The sequence below is a fragment of the Hyla sarda genome, chromosome 7 (assembly GCF_029499605.1).
Source record: "Hyla sarda isolate aHylSar1 chromosome 7, aHylSar1.hap1, whole genome shotgun sequence".
NCBI classification, from domain to species: domain Eukaryota; kingdom Metazoa; phylum Chordata; class Amphibia; order Anura; family Hylidae; genus Hyla; species Hyla sarda.
The window spans coordinates 209,033,147-209,039,534 of NC_079195.1; positions in this window are offsets into that span (position 1 = coordinate 209,033,147).

Here is a 6,388-nt window from a genome sequence, read left to right on the forward strand (position 1 = left end):
TTTGGTGTGGGGACTTTAATGTTGTTTTTAATGGAGTACTGGACAGGTCCCATACTGCGGCGTTTAGGAGGTCCGGTGCACAGCAGCGACTTCTTCAGACTTCCTTTCGTGACGCCGACCTTGCGGATACTTGGAGGGAACATAACCTGACTCAACGTGGGTACTCATATTATTCCCCAGCACATAAACTATACACCAGGATAGACTGGATTCTTACAAACACCTCTTCAATCTCAGCCCTGCATTATGCTCGCCATATACCTTGTTCCTGGTCTGACCATGACATGGTTTTCTCTGTCTTCTCATTCCAACCTCGCGATGCCACACCCTACACTTGGAGATTGAATGAGTCGCTGCTGTGCAGACCACATATTAGGGACGAGATTGCATCAACCTTGACATCATACTTTGCTGATAATGCCACCCCAGAGTCCGACCCGGGTTGGACTTGGATGGCTCATAAAGCCACCATTAGGGGCAAGATAATTGCTATATCCTCAGGTCTTAGACGCTCACGGCATAAAGCCCAAACATTACTTGAGCATAAATTAGCCAGATTAGTCGTAGCCCATCAACAACTGCCGACTCCATATTTATATTATTCTATACGCTCTACTAAACGCCAATTAGATGCTATCCTTACAGATGACACGGAGAGGGCTTTGAGATGGATCCAGGCGACCTATTATAGGTGGGCCAACAAACCGGACAAATTGTTAGCACACATGCACACAAGAGACAACGCATCAATAGGGTGCACAGAGTCCAGATCAGGCCGGGTGTTTTTTCTTCAAACCCTTCCCGTATCTATGAGTCATTTCATTCTTTCTATACCTCTCTTTACAGCGAACAGTCCCCCCCCCCCCCCCTCCTTCAATGGTGGACGCCTTTTTGACATCAATGGCCCTGCCGAAGTTGACCACAGAACAGCGGGACTATCTTAACTCCACGATCACTTCTGAGGAAGTAGCGAAGGTAATCTCCGCCCTGAAACTAGGTAAAGCTCCGGGACCCGACGGTCTTTCTGCTCTTTACTATAAGAAATTCTCTGATATCTTAACTCCTCATGTCTCCTCTTTCTGCAATAAACTTCTTTCTGGGGCCTCTATGCCTTCTGATTTTCTTCAGGCTTCTATAGTAGTCATCCCTAAGCCCAAAAAGGATCCTCTACTTCCCTCCAACTACAGACCCATCTCCCTCATTAATCTAGACACTAAACTCTTCACATCTATCCTAGCTGACCGTCTGAACTCCCTACTCCCCGGTCTAGTACATCACGACCAAGTAGGCTTCATACCCGGCCGACAAGCACCTGACAACATTAGAAAAGTTCTAAACATCATTCATTGGGCGGAGACCACTTCCTCTTCTTTGACCCTATTGGGACTTGACAAAGAAAAAGCTTTTGATTCTGTATCATGGTCTTACCTGTTTGGAGTCCTTCAACATATGGGTTTCTCTGGCCCTTTTATTCATGCCCTAGGTGCACTATACTCCACTCCTAAAGCTTACCTCAAACTACCCACACCCTCCCCCACTCCCATCAGTATTGAAAGAGGGACACGCCAGGGGTGCCCCCTTTCCCCAGCGCTTTTTGCGTTAGCAATGGAACCACTTGCAATACTCATTAGGGATCACCCGGACATCAGGGGGGTTCAGATAGCCAGCTCTTCCTACCTTACTAACCTTTTTGCAGATGACCTTCTACTCACCCTCACCTCCCCACTGGTTTCTCTTCCCCATCTCTTCTCCCTCCTAGACCGCTTTGCGAGGATATCTGGCTTAACGGTAAACCGATCTAAGTCGGAGGTGCTCTATTGCCATACCCCGCCCCATACTCAAAAACTTATATCTCTCAACTTCGATCTACCTGCTGCTTCCCCGTCTATCCCCTATCTTGGGATAGCACTTCCTACTTCCCTCTCATCTCTCTATAACCTAAACTACATTCCTCTATTTAAATCTCTCCGGGCGGACATGAAGAAGTGGGATCTACCTCACATCTCTTGGATGGGTCGTATCCACTCTATTAAAATGGTTCTCCTCCCTCGCCTTCTCTACTTATTCCGCACTCTTCCTATCCCTATTCGGGTCCCGGACCTTCGTAGACTTCAGGCGGACATTTTTCAATTTATATGGAAAGGTTGCAGGCCCCGCATTCCATGCAGAATAATGTATTACCATAAGTCATTGGATGGCCTATCAGTACCCAATCTAATTAAGTATTTCCAAGCGGCTAGGTTGGCTCAATTGCTGCTTTGTAATGCGAAGATAGGGCACCCTAGATGGGTATCTCTTGAGAATGACCTAGTAGCCCCATACTCTTTGTGCTCCTTAATGTGGTTAACTGGTCCTATTTCACGTTACCTACCCCAGGTGGCTCTTCTGCCTCGATACTCTCTCCTTCTTTGGAGATCGGTTAGGTTTAAGCTAGCTCTTCAATCCCCTGTCTCTCCCGCTACCCCACTTTTTTCCAACCCTTCTTTCCCCCCTGGTCTGGACTCTGTGCGTTTTACGTGGTGGCACTCACAGAAACTATTTAGGGTACATGACTTTTTAGAGAGCCGGCGGCTCATGTCCCTATCCACCTTTAAAACTAGATTTGTACCTCCACCAGAGGAGTGCTTTAGGATTCACCAAATCTTTTCTTTCCTAAGCTCGGTGGTGGGGTCACTAACAGGTTTGACGACTACGACATATGAAGCCATGGCACTATATACACCTCTCCTCCCGGGAACGTTGTCCAGGATATATTCCTCCTCTAACAGACCCCCCCCCCCTGACAAAAAACTTCCTTACATGTCCCAATGGGAATTGGAATTGCACTTCACTCTTCCTATATCCAGATGGCACTCCTGCTGTGCATACATCACAAGGGGTAGCATGCAAGTATCCTTAGTCGAGACGGCTGTTAAACTTCTGCACCGTGCTTATTATGTCCCTACACGCTTACACGCAATATATCCATCAGTTGCCCCTGAATGCTTTAGGGGTTGTCTAGTCCCAGGAACAATGGGTCACATCTGGTGGCAGTGTCCTAGGGTTACCGCCCTCTGGAGGTCCATAGTTGAAGTGATATGCTCCATATTACATATACGTTGGCCTTTGAACCCCACAACTTGTCTGCTGGGGGATAGACCATCACATGTTAGATTTGCCCCTTTTAAATTGGCCCAATTTATAATGCTAGCCACTAGAATTCATATTGCCTCCAGATGGCGGTCTCCCCTGCTCTCCTTCTCCGCTGTTATGGAAAGGGTAAACTCCATAATGCTTTCAGAAAAAATGGCCGCGGTGAGAGAGGATAGACTGGACCTGTTCTACAAAATATGGCAACCATGGCTAGACTCCCCCCATACTGCGGATGTATCATTCGATTTACGTTTGTAGTCTATACGACTTCCCCTATGCTACTATGGGTCCTACTTACCCAGACGGATACTGTGGACAGTGATAACTTTAGATGCTTGCCATATGATAAGAGCTCTATTGTACTCTGGTTCCCTTCATACCCCTTTATATTGGTGTAACCATGCCCTTTCCCCTTGTTTTTTATTCCTTGTTGGATTTTTCTGTACATCTTTTTATATATACTGTTGTCACACTTGATGGTATCCTGTACAGGATTACACATTGAGAAGCTTGTACCTTGTTTCTTATGTCTCAATAAAATATTTTGTTGGATACTAAAGTGTTGACATAGGTAAAAAAAAAAAAAACTTTCAGTACAATGAGGGAGATTTATCAAAACCTGTCCAGAGGAAAAATTGCTGAATTGCCCATAATAACCAATCAGATTGCTTCTTTCATTTTGCAGAGGATTTCTTAAAAATGAAAGAAGCGATCTGATTGGTTGCTATGGGCAACTCAGCAACTTTTCCTCTGGACAGGTTTTGATAAATCTTGAGCCTAACAGTACCTGTTGTGAATATGTCTCTGGCTGTATTTCCCCCACCCACCCCCCCCCCCCAAAAAAAAAAACTTCTTATTTGAAGAAATATAGACTGTGCAGAAGGACAGATATATCCTTAATATGCTAATATATACAGATGCAATATTCAAATAACCAATCAAAAAATAACATGATGATTTTGACGTGATAACTAACCTCCCCTTTTTGTCAAGTGTAAAAACCAATGTACTTCCGTATAATAAACAGAACTCTTTGGAAGAGCTCCTTAGCTTCCTGCTGAGAAGGAGTTTTATACCATCTTTTTGTCTGGTGTGCATTCCTTGTGTTGACACTCAGAAGTATAAAGCGGCAGTCTCTCACATTTTAAGGCCTAGACCTGAAGCCAACCTTAACAAAGTCAATGGGTAGCAAAATCAGCTGCGTATTTTGCTACCTATTGACTTCAATGGATAGGAAAATACGCAGCAGCAAATATGTAGCAAAATACGACCCTTGTGACCCTAATCTGAGGGTTTTTTATGTGGGTTTTCTAGAAAGATGCAGAGGGGCAGGCATTGGGAGGACAAATAAAAATAACTGTACTCACCCCTCTCAATTGATTGTCCTTGAATTCCCTGTGCCTCTATATCGTTTTAAAGAAAACCAACCAGTATTGAAAAGCTCTGTGTTTCCCCATCTTTGTAAATGGATATGTTTGTTTTGCATTTTTTCTGTAAACACAATACCTGTCATTCTATCCCTGTAATTCCTGGCATTAGAACCACATTATCACTGATCCTTCTTTGTAACACTATATCTGGATAAAATGTATAGAGTAAGGTCAAGTATTAGAGAATTTGTCTAAAGTTTTTAAGGAAGATTTGATATCAGTATACTTTCTTGGTAGTAAATACACTGCTATTAAATCTCCCTTAACCCCTTAAAGGGGTACTCAAGTGGAAAAAAAAAATGTATCCACTGGTGCCAGAACATTAAACAGATTTGTAAATTACAATAGGAAGTTCTTTTCTTTTTGAATTTCCTGTCAGGAACTGTCCAGAGCAGGAGAAAATCTAAACAGAAAACCTATCCTGCTTTGGACAGTTCCTGACATGGACAGAGGTGTCAGCAGAGAGCACTGTGGTCAGTCAGAAAGGAAATGCAAAAAGAAAAGAACTTCCTGTGGATCATACAGCAGCTGAAAAGTACTGGAAGGATTAAGATTTTCTATTAGAAGTAATGTACAAATCTGTTTAACTTTCTGGCACCTGTGGATAAAAATAAATAAATAAAATGTTTCCCCTTTAAGGACACAGTCCATTTGCATTTCAGCCTTTCTTTCTCCTCCTCGTCTTTTAAGAGACATTACTCTTTCATTTTTCTATCCACATACCCATGTGAGGGCTTGTTCTTTGCGGGACCATTTGTACTTCACAATGACACCCTTTATTTTTGCCATAAAATGTACAGTGTAGCAATAAAAATATTTTATGGGGGGTGAAATTAGAAAAAACAACCCCGCAATTTTCCAACTTTATTTTATTTATTTATTTTTTTAGGTGGTGGGGGGGAGGGGTTACACAGTGCACTTTATGGTAATCCGGAGAAGCTTTCTTTATTCTATGGGTCATTACGATAAAAACGAGACCCATGTTTACACGCTTTTTTTTACATTATTTTACTGCTTAAAAAAAAAAATCTAAACTTTTTTTTTTTTTTTTTTTTTTTACAAAACATTGCCCTATTTTGACCCCTATGACTTATTTCATTTTCCAATTGGTATAGGTCACAGCAAAAAGTATGCAGACTCCCAATTTCAAAAAGGCTGTGGTCTTTATTTAGGTCATCAGCAATGCAACGTTTCGGCTATAGTGTAGCCTTTGTCAAGCATGGCTACATGCCTGACAAAGGCTACACTATAGCCGAAACGTTGCATTGCTGATGACCTAAATAAAGACCACAGCCTTTTTGAAATTGGGAGTCTGCATACTTTTTGCTGTGACCTATACCAATTGGATGTTCTGTATCTGGACTGGTTATCCGGATGGTCACGGGCATAAGAGCAGGGACTAGTGCTGTCTTCCTCCTTGGACGTGTTATTTCATTTTCCCATACACAGAGCAATATGAGGGCTCATTATTTGCACCATAATCTGAAATTTTCTACTGGTACCATTTTTGTTTTGATGGGACTTTTTGATCGCTTTTTAATCATTTTTTTTAGAATGTGACCAAAAATCAGCAATTCTGGTGCTTGATGTTTTTTTTTTTTTACATTTACAAAATTTTAATAGTTCTGATATTTCCACATGGGATAATATCAAATATGTTTTTATTTTACTTTTCATGGAAAAGGGGGGGGGGGTGATTAACATTTTTATAAGGAGATGGGCTTTTTTTTTATATTTTTTACTTTTTTACTTTTTATTTTACACTTTTTAAGTCCCCATAGGGCACTCTTAGATGCAATCTTTGGATTTCAATGTACTGTTTGTAC